Source organism: Acomys russatus, chromosome 14, assembly GCF_903995435.1.
Source record: "Acomys russatus chromosome 14, mAcoRus1.1, whole genome shotgun sequence".
Lineage (NCBI taxonomy): Eukaryota > Metazoa > Chordata > Mammalia > Rodentia > Muridae > Acomys > Acomys russatus.
This window is the reverse complement of record NC_067150.1, coordinates 44508931-44523351: the sequence shown is the minus strand read 5'-3', so window position 1 is coordinate 44523351 and position 14421 is coordinate 44508931. Positions and strand designations below refer to the sequence as shown.

Genomic DNA, 14421 nt, shown 5'->3' with positions numbered 1-14421 from the left:
TTGGCAATTAGCAAAGAGCTGACTCTCTTGAGTAAGCCTACCATGCCTAGTTTCTCCACCCACCCCCGTGCTGGCCATAAACACTCAGAAAACAAGTCATGCTGTAGTGTTGAAGTGGGAAGCACTTTCTCTACAGTGTGAGAGGAAAAGACTGCTTACATTATTATTGAAAAGTACTCTATCGCCACAAGTGTCAGAAAATGAAATACCCAGAATGCACAGCCTGACTGCTAGTGCTCTTGCATATATTTAGCATGCAAGGTTGAAGGGACATGGCCTGAAACTGAATCATAGGAACTCTATTGGATAAATACAAGTCTAAGAAGGAATTCTTACCTTTAATTGGAAAACAAAAGACAAAAACAAAACCAATCATGATATTTATGGCTATTTCATGTTCAGCATTAAAATAAGCCTATTTTATTTTTTACTAAGAAATTCTCATTTCCATATATAAGAGAGTCATATTACTATATTTCCTTTGTATTTTTACGTTTGCATGTGTAGCCTACCTTTGTATTTGTGGGTCCCATATTTACAGAATCATCTAGAGACCAGACATGTAGCTAAGTCTACATTAGTAATGAACATTTACAGATTTTTTTCTTTGCATTGATTTTAAAAAAAGATTTAAAAAAATTTTTGATTACGTGTTTTTGTTTGTGGCTGTGTGGGAATAAGCATATGAATGCAGGGGCCTGTAGAGGTCAGGACTCCTGGAGTTGGAACTATAAGTGGTCGTGAGCCACCTGATGTGGCTGCTGAGAACTGAATTCAGGTCCTCTGGGAGAGTAACAAGTGCTCTTAACCACTGAGCCATCACTTCAATCATTGCCATTATTGCTATTTTTAAAAGAATTTAGCAGTTATATATAACTTAGATAGCATTGGGTATTGAGAATCTTGTCTTGGAACCAATTTCCTTGAGTCTTGAGGGAAGACTACTCAGTATGGTTCATTTTTTATATTTATTGATGTGGTGTGCTTGGTCTTTCATAATGGTCTGAATTGTAAGAAATTGTTTTCACTTATTGGCCTGCTTCTGGATTGCTTTTCTTTAGCCTTCCTATAGATGGGTGTCTGCTTAGTTTTGATCTTCTTTCTGTTGGAGAAGTAACCCTACTGCCTAGTGTTAGGTTTTTCGGTAGGGCTGATCCTGAATATGAATTTGATGAAAACTTCTCCGCTCCTTGTCATATTTTTCCTGTATGTCTGTCTGTTTCATGACACCCAGGGAAGGGACTTCCTTGTCAGGAGATCTTGTTCCAACAAAAACACATATACTGGCTGACTGGATCATAAAAGTAGATCCAACTATCTGCTTTCTCTCGGAAAACACCAAAAGAAATGGAGTGTAAGGGCAGAAAACAATGAGTCATGCTAATGGGAACAAACTGAAAATGAGCTAGCATGGCTTTTCTGATATCTGATAAAATAAATTTCAAACCAAAGTTACTTTAGAGATAAAATCACTATTAATAAAAGGAACAATTCAGCATAATATTACATGTGCTCTGCATAGTGAATATTTCATAAAACAAACAATAAGAGTATAAAAGGTCTGATAGACCAGGTACAGTTCCTGATACAGTAATAATGGGTGACTTTATTTCCCACTCTTATTTTTATAAATATGTCATCCAAACCTAAAATCAATAACAAAATATAAAACTCCAAAAATAAACTATATCATAAATCAAATGAACCTAACAGATATCTATAGAATATTCTATCTGGCCACAAACACTCACATGGTCTCATTAAATGACACCTGGGTGTACTGGAGTTTATAGACAGGCACTTAAAATGCAAGAATAGTTTTTAGTATTCAGTACAAAGCTCACAGTTATGTGGTATGTAAACAGTAGCAGCTGTATTCCTAATAGTTAGAATCCAAGATAGACAGTCTTGGAAAAGAGTAAAAGACGGGTTTGAGGAGCATGCTGATGTTTCTTCAAAAGCAGGCAGGATTCTGCCTTTGCACTGATTATTAAAAATCTATTCTTAGTTTTAGAGGTGGGTAGGGGAAAGTGATTTCCTATTTTTAAGAATTTATGGTATCCACTACCTCTTGCGTTAGTGGCGGTAGGTTTTGTTGATAAGGAAGACTTTTGGGGATACATTTTTGGTTTGCTATGTGTGGCCTATAAAGTGGCAAAACTTTGTTGTTTTTTACTTTTAAACCATAAAGACTTGTTGGAGAACACCATACACTAGTGCTCCAAAGTATCTAAAGGTAGTACCTAGAAGACTTCCTCCCTGTAAGTAGTCACATGTCTCTAAAATATCACCAAGAAGAATTTTTTTTTCTCTCTGACATGGTTTTTGTTTTGTTAGGTTTTCCCTTTTTGGCACTCTAAGGAATTATAGGTAGAAATGCTTGGAAACTAAAATTATATTTCTGTTGTTATTATCAACAATAAATGATTTCTCTTTGCTGTATTTTCTTGCTTTGGGGGAAGATATTGCCAGATATCTATAATGTTTTATGCAGTAAGATTTTTTTTTCTGTTTTTATATTATTGATATATTACAGGGTAAAAGACTTTTTTACTTGAAGAGAACTCTTGAATTTGCTATCTGTATAGTGTGTGGATGTAGATGTCCTACAACGTCATCTGGAGATTTTTAGCCTTTGAGCAAGCTTTCATCAAGACTATCCTTGAGCAATAAGCTTATGAAATAAGTGGAGGCAGTATAGCCATTCAGCTGTTGAAACTGAAGTTAACTGACTTGTATTAGCTCATATTTAATTGGTGGAATAAATACATCCTCAGATTTCTGTCATAGGCTGAACAAAGGTCTTTGGGCTTTATTGAGGAGTTTGTCTGGTTTTTTTTGTTTTTTTTTTTTTTTTTTTTTTTATTCACTACTATGTATACTGTACTCTGGCTGCACATAAACATCCAAGCCAGAAGAGGACATCAGATCACATTATATAGATGGTTGTGAGCCACCATGTGGGTGCTGGGAATTGAACTCGGGACTTCTGGAAGAGCAGACAGTGCTCTTAACCTCTGAGCCACTTCTCCAGCGCCGAGTTTGTCTATTTTTGTCTCTTGAGATTTTGACTTTAGCAAATCCTACTTGTATGGCCTTGGGCAGTATACTGAGTGTTTAGGAGGGTGTAGTAGAATGAATTCCTGAATTTATCTCTGGTTCTTCTTCTAAACTATTGAAGACTTATATGCAAAATCACTCTAGTTCCCTGGGCTTTTCCTTAATAGTCCAGCTATTTTGGAGAAATGTTTGTAGTATGCTATGGTGAATATTTGCCTATGCAATGTGCCACACTTCCTCTGTAGATACGTAACCAAAGCAATACATATATGCTTAGGCTGAAAACTGTTCACATAGCAACACTAGTTGTAATCATCAATCATTGGGAATTATTCAAATTATAGAGTAGATAAATTGTAGTATAGTCATACACTGCAATATTACATATCTGTCAGGGCTGTATACAATAATAGGAACAAATTTCACAGATATAAATTGAGCAAAATAGGCCAGATAGAAAATATATAATACTCTATTTATATAAAGTCTTTCTCAAAGCAAAACTAATGTTTGGTGTTAGAGTTAGAATACAGAATGTTAAGGGTATTGCCACTGAGAAGGCAAGAGGAGCATGGGGATTTCCAGGAGCTTGAGTTCTGATTCCTAGTTTGGTTTGTAATTATGAAATTGTGCCCACTTCTCAGGCTGTATGCTTGTGCTTTGTGTGTGATCCTAGGTGTATAGTGAACCATTGCCTTCTTATTATCGCAACAAAATACCTGCCAAGAGCACCTTAAGGATTTGGCTCCGGGCTTGAGGGTACAGTCCATCATGGAGAGGAAAGAAAGCCCGGGCAGCCGGAGCCCGAGGCAGCTAGGCACATGGTAGTCTTCTTCTTCAGTCAAGAAGTGGAAACGGAATGCCCATACTTAGCTCGCCTTCTCCCTTTTTATTCAGTCCTGGACCCCAGATCATTGACTGGCATCACTCAGATTTAGGGTAGGTTTTCTTACTTCAGTTAACCTAATTTAGAGGCTTTCTGATAGATATGCCCAGAAATTTGTTTCCATGGTGATAATCAAGATTAAACACCACACACTGCATATTTCAATTAGGATTTCTTTTTAAAATTGAAAATGAAGAGGTAGGTTACATTTCTAAAATTACATTTTAGCTTAGATGTTTACAGTTGGAGATTCCTGAATATAGGATATTATGAATAAGTTCTGTAAGTAAGAAATCTAACCCCTAAAGTAAGGGGATTAAATAAAAGCTCTGAAAGTTAATAATTTATATTCTTCAAATACATAATTTTAAGATTTTCATGTGTGATGAATTACCCCCTAAAATTTATACAATTATTTCTCTCATATAAGAAAATGAATCACCTTTAAAAATGTGAATTATTACTATCAGCACTATTATATGTGTCCTTTAAGTTCTTAGATGCCAAGAAGTGGGATGATCCTAAAAGGATCCATCTCTTTACTCTGTATGTTTTGAGGTGCCTATGATGTGCTAGTCCTGGTAGGATTAAGCCTGTTCTTGAGGAACACAGTGTAATGAAGGGAATTTGCCTGTGTGAGTCTGGCTTATTTCACTGAGCATGATGATGTCCAGTTTCATTCGTTTTTGTACCTGGCATAATTTTGTAGATGGATAAATCTTATTATTTATATCACATTTCCTTTATCTAGTCTTTATTAATGAATACTTGGGTTAATTATGTAACTTGGCTGCAAAAATGTGCTTAAATAAACATGAATTGCACAATTATTTCTATTGTATGTTGATTTAGATTTCTTGGTGTATGTACCCAGGAGTGATATGATTCCCTGGAATTTATGAACCATGTGAACATTAAACAGTGAAAAATGATTTCCCCTTCCAATGAATGAACTGAATTGGGAAGACATTTTTTTCATTGTTTAATGTTCAAATCTGAAAATACTAATATTTAAATGTCAGAGGAATTTTTTAGAATAGCACATGTTTGATGTTCTTGAACCTTCCTGTTTGACATATTTCATCACATACTTTTATTGAGAAAGTTTTTCTTAGAATTTATTTTGGGGGTCTACTGCTCTACTGAAGGGCACTTAATGTATAAACGTTGCTCTAAAATTCACTCTGAATAGACTGTGGATTATCAATATGGATATCAAAAAGAAGAGTGAAAAAAGCATATTTAAATGTATTTACAGATCATAGAAATCTCAGTTTTGTTCTTGTTTAATATTCTATAATTTTGCCAAGAGATTTTTTTTTTTGTATTAAGAAAAGTTTGGTGGTTATCCTAGTTTCTAAATTATGCTTTTTATGAAGTATGCTAAACCTGCTAAAATATTTTTACAGATGTTTTGACAGTTAATATTTTTTTTACCTTAATTGTAGAATATTCTGGTGAAATGTGGATATATTCAAGAACTTCTATCATCATTTATTTGGTTTCCTCTGCTTAGAAAACTAGGAGTCACTTTCAGTGTTTGCACACTTATGTAATTGTGTCAAATTCTAGTAATTCTATTTTAGTAAATCATTCAAACCAGTAAGTACTTCTCTAATGGGATGCCTTACATTTCAGTACTGTGACATGGTGTTGCCATCTATGAATGTGTTGAGCTAAATTCATAGTTACCATAGGGTCCTTACACATCTGGCTAGACTCCTTTGAAAAACTATATTCATATAGCCAGTTTTCTATTTGACATGTCTATTTCAGTTTTTATGAGAGCTTCTATGTATCTAAATGCAAGCATCATATCTTTGTGCTCTAAATATGTTGTTGCCATGATCTTTATTATCCCAGGAAATGACACACCTATCCTTTCATTAGCTGAACAAACATACTAGAAGTGCTGTTGACTTCTCTCTTTCCTACTCTACCAGAAGTTATCAGTAAGTGCTACTTATTTTACCTTAAAAATAGAAAATTTGAAAAAAAATAAGAAATTTGCTATAGCTCAGATAAGTCTGAAGTTATTATCAGTTAATTGTGATAACCGTGGTTAGGTTTTTTAGTTATAATAAATACACCATGAAATATTGGCCATAAGAAAGGTACTTGAGAGGTATATAGTAATTATGTACCTACAAAGTTCTTATAAATTAAAATCATTAAAACATTAAACTTCATGTACATAGTCCAATTTTCAATATCTTTATTACTATCACTGTAGTCCAAGTCACCATCCTCTTTAAACATAAGCTTTTAATTTTTAATAACCTTGTAGGCTATTCCTAGCATCTCTGCTCTCTGTTGCTTCCTTTAATATAGTAGCAATAACAAACAATTAGAATTTGCATTATATTATTCTTTAAAACACACACACACACACACACACACACACACACACACACACACACACCCTTCCTTAAAGGCTTCTTCAGCTTAATTGTAGTAATAGCTGCAAAGTTCTACATACAGCTCAGATTTTGTTGTCCTATGTAGCCAGTGATTGTACCCTATCTTCAAGTGTTATTATTTCTCATGTACAGCAAGCTAATTTTGGCCCTTGCCCTGGCAAACTGCCAGATTGCTATGTGATCACTTCTTTAATCCCTTTGGATTTCTGCTAAAAATGCACTTTACTAGTGAAGCTTTCCTGATAACCTGTTAATCAGATACTGACCTCATCCTCCCTTGTATTCTTACCTATTCTTTTTCTCCTCAGCATTTATCCCTGCCAAGAAATCCATAGCTATGTACCCGCGTTGTTTGACTTACTTGCACTATCATGGGACCCTCTGTTCACTATTCTGTCTATGCCACATAGGCTGACACCAGGCTAACAGGAAGTACTCAGTGCTGCAGTGAAGGAAGCAGTGTCTCCTTAATTTACTTGATTTTACTGTGAAAAACAACAATTTCCAGAATTACAGAGAACTGTATATTAGAAGGTATGACTTTGGAGATGTAATAGTGTCATTTGGAGAGGGAAGAGTAAACCCAATGAAGTGCCAGGGGGTGAGGAAAGGAAAGGGTGCTACTGCACACAAACAAATTGCTACCTTTAGGCAGTCTTGATTGTGTAAGCTGGAGCATGCTTCCCACCCAATGAAAAGATGTTACACACTGTGGTTAATTTCCATTTTCATTTAGGGCACCATAAAGTGCCATACAAACAGTACATTGGAGAATAAAAGGGAGTATGGCAGCCGTAGATTGTAGTATAATGCAGAGGTGCCATTGGCTTAACCTGTAAAAACACTGAGCCTGACCTCTGTGAGGCTTAGACGTCCAGAACACACAAGCTTCTGCTGGTAGAAAGTGGGACTTTAGATATAGTGCCTTATTATTTTCCATTCATCTCTTTTCCAAGAACTCTCTTTTCTGTATTTGTCACAGTAGCACGGAGAAAAGAAAATACACTTTTTCTCCACTTGTGTAGAACTTAGAATAAATTACAACCTTTTGTTTCAGCAGTTTCTTCCTTACTAGTCTTGTAAGTCAGTAGAACAAAGAAATTGAGCATTGGTAGCATGGATATGTCCCCTTGTTGGTATATCAAAAAGTTTTAATGTAGTACTGATAATCTAAAGTTCACAAGGGCTTGTCATGTTAGTATCAATTTACCAAAATGGCATTCATGATGGTATTTTCAATCACTTTTGGGCTATTTTGAGCTGTGTTCCTTGGAACTCATATTGTCAAATATTTGTCATAGATACAGAACACTAGTATAATGTTATATCAACAAAATAAATCACAAATGAATAAAAGAGATTGATGACTAATTGCAGTCAAAGCCAATCTAAGTTTGTATAAATGACTTACTCATTAAGTGGTTATTTGCAGTGAATATCCTTTAAGATAGTTGTATCTTATTATATTATTTTTGAAACAAGCTATTTCTTCACTGTTTGGCTTTTTCAGGTGAAAGCAAATTAGAGTAAGCATGAAATGCATAACATTCCTTATTCCTTTAAGATTAGTATTCATAGAGGTTAGTTATAGGGGTAGAAAGGTAGAGATGTAGCATGTAAAAACACGTTGAACTAAATAAAACCATGGGCATGTTGATATAACATTCTCTCTGCGTTTAGACAGCTTTGGTGTCTAAAGCTTGTTTTGACAGCAAAAATGTGAGTCTATTGTTTCAGTGTGCTAACTTCTCAACTGACTCCTCTTAATTCTGACACTATTACAATTCTGTTTCTGTTAGAAGAGCTGACTTAATGTGGTACTTAGTCTCAGTGTCTGTCTGTCTGTCTCTCTCTCTCTCGTGAATTTAATGAAATATTATCACTATTTCTTACAAGTATGTTTTTAATGAAAGCACAAATCTTAAATGTAGATACTAATTTCCATGTGTCCTTTTCCATTTTTTTTCCTCTTGGAGCCATTGTCTTCATTTATTTTCATTTCCTCCTCTTTTTTCCCCCTATGCTCTCATAGTGTAGTGTCTTAAAAAAACTTGAAAAAATATCCTTATTAAATCTGGTTCACAAATAAGAGCCACTGCTAAGATGGAGGCCTGAAGTGAAATCTGTGAGAAAATGTTCATAGAATAAACATTACGTACATAATTCATAATCAACACCCTAAATACACAATGCTTTGTTATTCTCTCATGATTCAGTGGAGAGTTAGCAGAAGTTATAACATTGCTATTTTGTTAGCACTTTTGTTTTGGTGCTTAAGTTCAGAATAAGTAACGTTTTTATTAAGCGAGTATGTGTCTTATAGGAACAATTAGACTGGACACTTTATTGTCTAGGGGTCAAACATGAGGAAAATTTGGCATTTTGTTCTTGAATAGCATATTTATAAAGAATGATTGTCTCAATTTCCACAGGAATAGTTATTCAGGAAGAAAAGTTAGAACTTGTTTTCTTTACTATCAATGTAAGATCTCCAAATTCATTATGCCTTATAGTTCCATACTTATGTTTTTGTTGCTGATAGGATACCCCTTTACAGAGCATATACCATTATAGGATGGTTTTCCTCCCAGTGTGTGATTACTTTTGTTCTATGACATTGTATTGATGCTCCATTTCAGAAAGCTTCTATTTTGAACAACTTCTTTTGTCCTCTGCATCATTCCCCTCCCCCACCATAAAGAATCTTGAAGAAGTTAAATAATTGGTCCCTGTGCACCCCAAAGAATGATACTTCTTTGATGTGTACATTGCTTGTGTGTTTTGTTTAGCCCAGACATCTTTCATGTGGGTAGTTCATAGTATATAGCTGCCTTGTAAGAAAGTTTAGATGTCCTAATAGTTTCATCAAAATTCAGGGTCTGTAGCACCAGTCCCAAAAAAATTGCATTAGTATTGTCTCATCCCTCTGGACATTAGAACAGACCAATCAGGTCAAGTAGTAAAATGTATTTAATTCATGTAGCTCTCAAGGATTTACTTGTTACCCATAGTAGGTGTGCTTACTAGACCTGAAGGGAGATATTTCTTGTTAAGTAGGCATGGTGGCCATTCATACCACTTCCCATGATAATGCTTTCTAAAAGCAGGAAGAAAAATCTTAGGGTATTTTATAGCTAAAACAAAATATACAGTGAAATCAGTATGAAGGGCTATAGGGGAATCCTTATATGTAATACAGGTGAAAACTTAGGTGGTGGGAGAATGTCGTGATAGTGAGAATTGTGGAGCAATGAAATGAGCTTGAAAGCTCCTAGCAGCAGTGAGTTACCAAAAAATAAAATATATTTGAAAATTCCCAGTCCCAGATGTGGAGTGCTTTCTATAGGAGTTGTGATCAGGGAGGCCTCCAAAGCATGACAGGCTCTTGTCGGTCCAGTTGGTTGGCTGTCAGAACTAGAGGGTGAAACCTTATTGCTGAAGACACCATATAATACAGAAGTGTGCTTAAGTTGGAAGACAGGGCTACTTTAGCTGTTGGTTTATGCACTCAGCAGCAGACTACAGTTCCTGTACCTTTAAATGGAATGCAGTAACAGCAGAATCTGTCTCATCTAGGTACACATATCTGTAAGTGCTCAAAAATGGTAACATACAACTTTTCTCTATGATACTTTAGTATGCCCTCCTTCTTAGGTACAAAACAGTTAGGAAAAAAGTGTGTGTGTGTGTGTGTGTGTGTGTGTGTGTGTGTGTGTGTGTGTGTGTGTGTGTATGGGGGCGGGGTTTGGGTCATTGCCAAATTCATTGTCACATTGTCTGCAATCAGAATTAAAACAATACCCTATGTTTGCTTTTTTGACAGCATTCTATGGTAAAATAAACTTGAAAAGGCTATGATTGGAGGGCAAAAAACTACAAATTTATTCCTCTAAGTCTTTGTCTTCTCAGAAATTAAAAAACAAAACAAACAAAAACCCCTGCACATATAACACTAGGAATAGAGTCCATTATAGACTGCTATGGGGGAGGGGGAACCTTAATTTTTCTGTTAATTAACAACTAATACATGGGGCGTGGGAGGCTTAAAATGTGACCACTGCTCTTACTATTCACATACATAACACTCATGGGAAAGGGACTTTTAGTTGATATTCCCACCAAACATAATTAGCAACCTCCACTATAATGCTCAAGGCTTAATGGGAAGTAGGAGAAAGTATCCTTGAACAGGAAAGTGAGGCACCACCACCACATAGGCCCTCCTGCTCTTTAATATCCATGTTTAAGGATATTAATGAAAATTGCTATTTGAAATAGAACAAAAAAGATCAGCGACTATATAAAGACCTTACTAAATTACAGAATTTTAGATATGGAACATTTTAAAAACAAGTAAGGAAATGTTAAAGATTGAAATTTTAGATGATTTGTTCAAAGTTCTATCACTGGCCCCCGGGGGGTGGGGGGGGGAAGACAGTAAGAATAGCACTGAATTCTTTCCTATAAGAATACCTTAGTACAATAGTATTAAAATACAGTTTTCTATACTTTTGTAAAATATTAACAGAAATAAAACCTAGCATTTAACAGGAAGAAAAACTTGCAAGTCTGACCAACCATCCATCAATAAAAAGCAATAAAAATTTAAATACATAATGATTTAACATTACATTTCAAATTATCTACAATTCTGAGGGCTAACTTCTTACACTGTAAACCTCACCATGAAATTATTATGAAGCTTCAGACTTTGTTCACATCATGGGAGCAAGCATAAACTTAATTGTTGGCCCAATTCTTATGAAGAGGCATTGCTCACTCCTTTTTAACTACTGCTCCTCTTCTGGGTGAGAAATGGAAGGAAGTGTAAGGTGAATGGTATTGACAGAATTTGGGGAATTTCTTTGATGCAGGGGAAGTTGGCATTCCCTCTTGGAGTTCTTAGTTTCATTAATAAAATAATTTACTTGCAGGGACCAGAAGAGAACAATCCAACCCCCTGATGTTGTTGTTACAGATGGTTGTGAGTCACCCTGCTAGTGCTGGGAACCCAATCTGGCTTCTCTGTCATTTAGAGCAGCAAGTGCTACTAACCAGTGAGCCTTCTCTCTAGTACGTACACCCTGCCCCCACCTACTTTCTATGGAAACTTCTTACATACCCTGGATAGCTTTATACAAAGGTTGGATTTATAACTGTAATATATATTCTAGGGTATATTTTAAATTATTATTATTAAATTTTGGCATTTTCAAAATTAGGTGACAAATGGAATTTAGACAACTTGTAATTTAAGTTCAACCAGAACTGAAGTAGGTAGGTACTGTGATTAACAGAAGCAGCTATTGATCTGATTAATAAAAGTGTAAGCTTGGGTTGGTTTTTATGAAGCACCAAATGTAAAATTAGGTCTGTTTTGAAATGTGAACAAGTACTCTTAGCCAGTGAAATGCGCATTAGGAACCTTTCCACTATATAAAAACCAGTCTTTAAGTGAGTAACTTCTAGTTAGTGTATGCACATGACTTGCTTTTCTCTATTGTTTAGTTATGTTGAGTTACATCCAGATCTCCTTGGGATAGAAACATGATGAAAACTTGATAATTTTATTATACAATATTATTCTTTGCAACAGATACTAAACATTTAGTATTTTTTGTTAAGTGTTATAAGGAAGATGAGCCCAAATTTAGCTTCAGACCGTAAAAAATGATGTCTTTGTTGAGATTTCTTTTTGTAAGATTAAAAATAAACAAGAATGCTGACTTACTATTTTCACTAGAAATATTTCAAGGGATTAACATTTTCACTCCAAGTCCATTAGTTCTGGTTAACAGCAAAGATAAGATCACGGTCTCACTTTAATACAGCAGACTCTCAAACACCACTGTGCATGATGTTCTACCTGTCTTGCGTTCAGAATTAAACTGTAGCCCAAATGTTGTTAGCCTGCTGTCCAGAATACCACCTCCATTTTTACCTTTGTGGCCGAAAATTTACCTTTTGTGCACCAAAGAAAATCACATCAATATTCTTTTAGCTGCAGTTCACCATTGACTGGGCACAATTAGACTGTTTTGATGTCTCGTATCACCCAAGTTGAACAGCCAGAGAAGTGACTCAGAGCACTAATGTACACATTAATGGAAGGGGCTTTAAGGCGGGTCTGGAGAGGAAATAAGCAGCTTGCATAATCCTTCCTTCCTTCAAGGACTCCCAGCCACCAGGAGGTGACTTAGCATGCCTTCTCTGTTCCATGTGCACTTCCCGCTTTCTCTTTCTCACTACAGTGCCATCCTCAGCTCCCTCCCAAGGAGAAAGTCTGGTTGTTGTCTTTCATTATTTTCCTGCAGGCCCTGAGAACTTATTAGAAACTGGAAACAGATACCCATCCCCAGACAGTGCATGGTAGGCTTGGTGAACTGTGTATTTCGAGCATGTACTTCCAACATTTGGAAGACGGTATTTCTGAAGTAAAAGAAGCATCCTTCACTTGGGTCCTGTGGCTCAGAGAGCAGTGCTGGCAAAATGACAGCTCTCTGTTGGGCTGCTTTATCCTGAGACTGTAGCTGAGGAATAGGGACAGATGTATAGAAGCCTTGGGTGCAAGTCTCAAGACATGCATAACCTGCCTGATTTTTCCAGGTGCCAGTGCATGATGTTACAAGTTCACTGATAAATGATTTATTCCAAGTACAAAGTAAGCCAGTACATTTTAATGGGAAAGTATAAAAAGTTCATCTGTGTGCTATTTGTTTAATTAAAAAAATAAACTAGGAACAGGTGGTGAGGCGGGAGTGAGGACGTTGTGTTTGGAAAATGGCTGCTGGCTTGTTGGGGGGGGCAACACTTTGGGGATCCTAAGAGAATGGGGTGGGGTGGGGTGGCCTGGTGAAGTCTGGGGAGAGCCAGCTGTTTTGCTGCTGTCCAAGATCTGTGAGAACATCTGGAAAGTACAGGCCCAGCTGAAGCAGTCTGTGAGGCTAGACACACTCTGGGCGGTTAGAGGTGAGCACCTGTGAGTACCTGCTCCTGGATATAGGAAACACCTGGACACGACAGGACACTGGAACACGTATATGGGAAGAAGACAAAGTCAAATAGGTCAGGAAGAAAATTCTTTGTGTGTGTGTGTGTACATTTGAAACTTTGGGGCCCATGGTTTCATGGTTTTGGTAGTTGCGGGAGAGGAGATCCAAAACCAGGGGAAGAGGGAGGCATTCCACCCTCTGAAATAAGCAATAGGTAGGCAACTTGGGCTGCACTTATCTGGAGTCCACTTGACCTGATAGGTGGATTCTGGTGGATTCCCTGTAGCTTACAAGAATCCTTTCTAAGTTTACAAAGGAGATAAACTTTAAACATGTTAGCATCACTATTGTTTGCAATCTGCAGTGAAATTCATAATTGTAGAAAAAGCCAGTAGACATACGTCACTTGATCTCGATTTTTCAGTATGATTACACATCATGAAAGAGGGGCTTCTTCCCTCTGTCCAGTGTGTAAAAATTTGGCACAGTGAGGAAAAACTATTAAGCCTATACTTAAAAGACAAACCAAAGGAAATTAAAAATCTTGGATCCATGATAGTGGATAGTATAGTGGGATTGAAAAAATCAGATTTACATTAATAAATTAGAGCTCCACTGATTAATGTCAAAGCTCTCAACAGTTTTAATACAACAGTAACATAACAGGAAAAAATCTGAAGCATCACCTTCTTATAACCATCTTGGCTTTCACTTGTATTTGTTAACCTTTAGAACCTTTTTAGACTCTAAAATACTTTCTTAGGTCCTCACCCAAAACAGAATGTTACTGATGACCTAGTTGCTGCTCTGAAGATAGTTGGCCTTTTTGCTATAATTTTACGTGGTAGTGAGGGAGTAGGAGTGAGATAAATAGGTGGACAGAGAGGGAGAAGGATCATAAAATAGCAAGGTAATAATGATGGCGGACTTCCAAGATGGCTGGCTTCTTCCTTACTCTACTGACCTGAGATAAAAGCCTACCAGATTAAAACAAAGTAACTTTTTTGTCAAGCTGATAGGACTCCTATGCTGATGGGACTATCTAAGCTCAGTGTCAGATCAG

The 14421-nt window shown here is 36.3% G+C and overlaps 1 protein-coding gene across 1 annotated transcript in view; it reads left to right on the top strand.

Moving 5' to 3' along the window:
• Ddx10 (DEAD-box helicase 10) overlaps positions 1–14421 on the top strand; it is a 135713-nt gene that overhangs the window by 102796 nt on the left and 18496 nt on the right. The window lies entirely within an intron of this gene.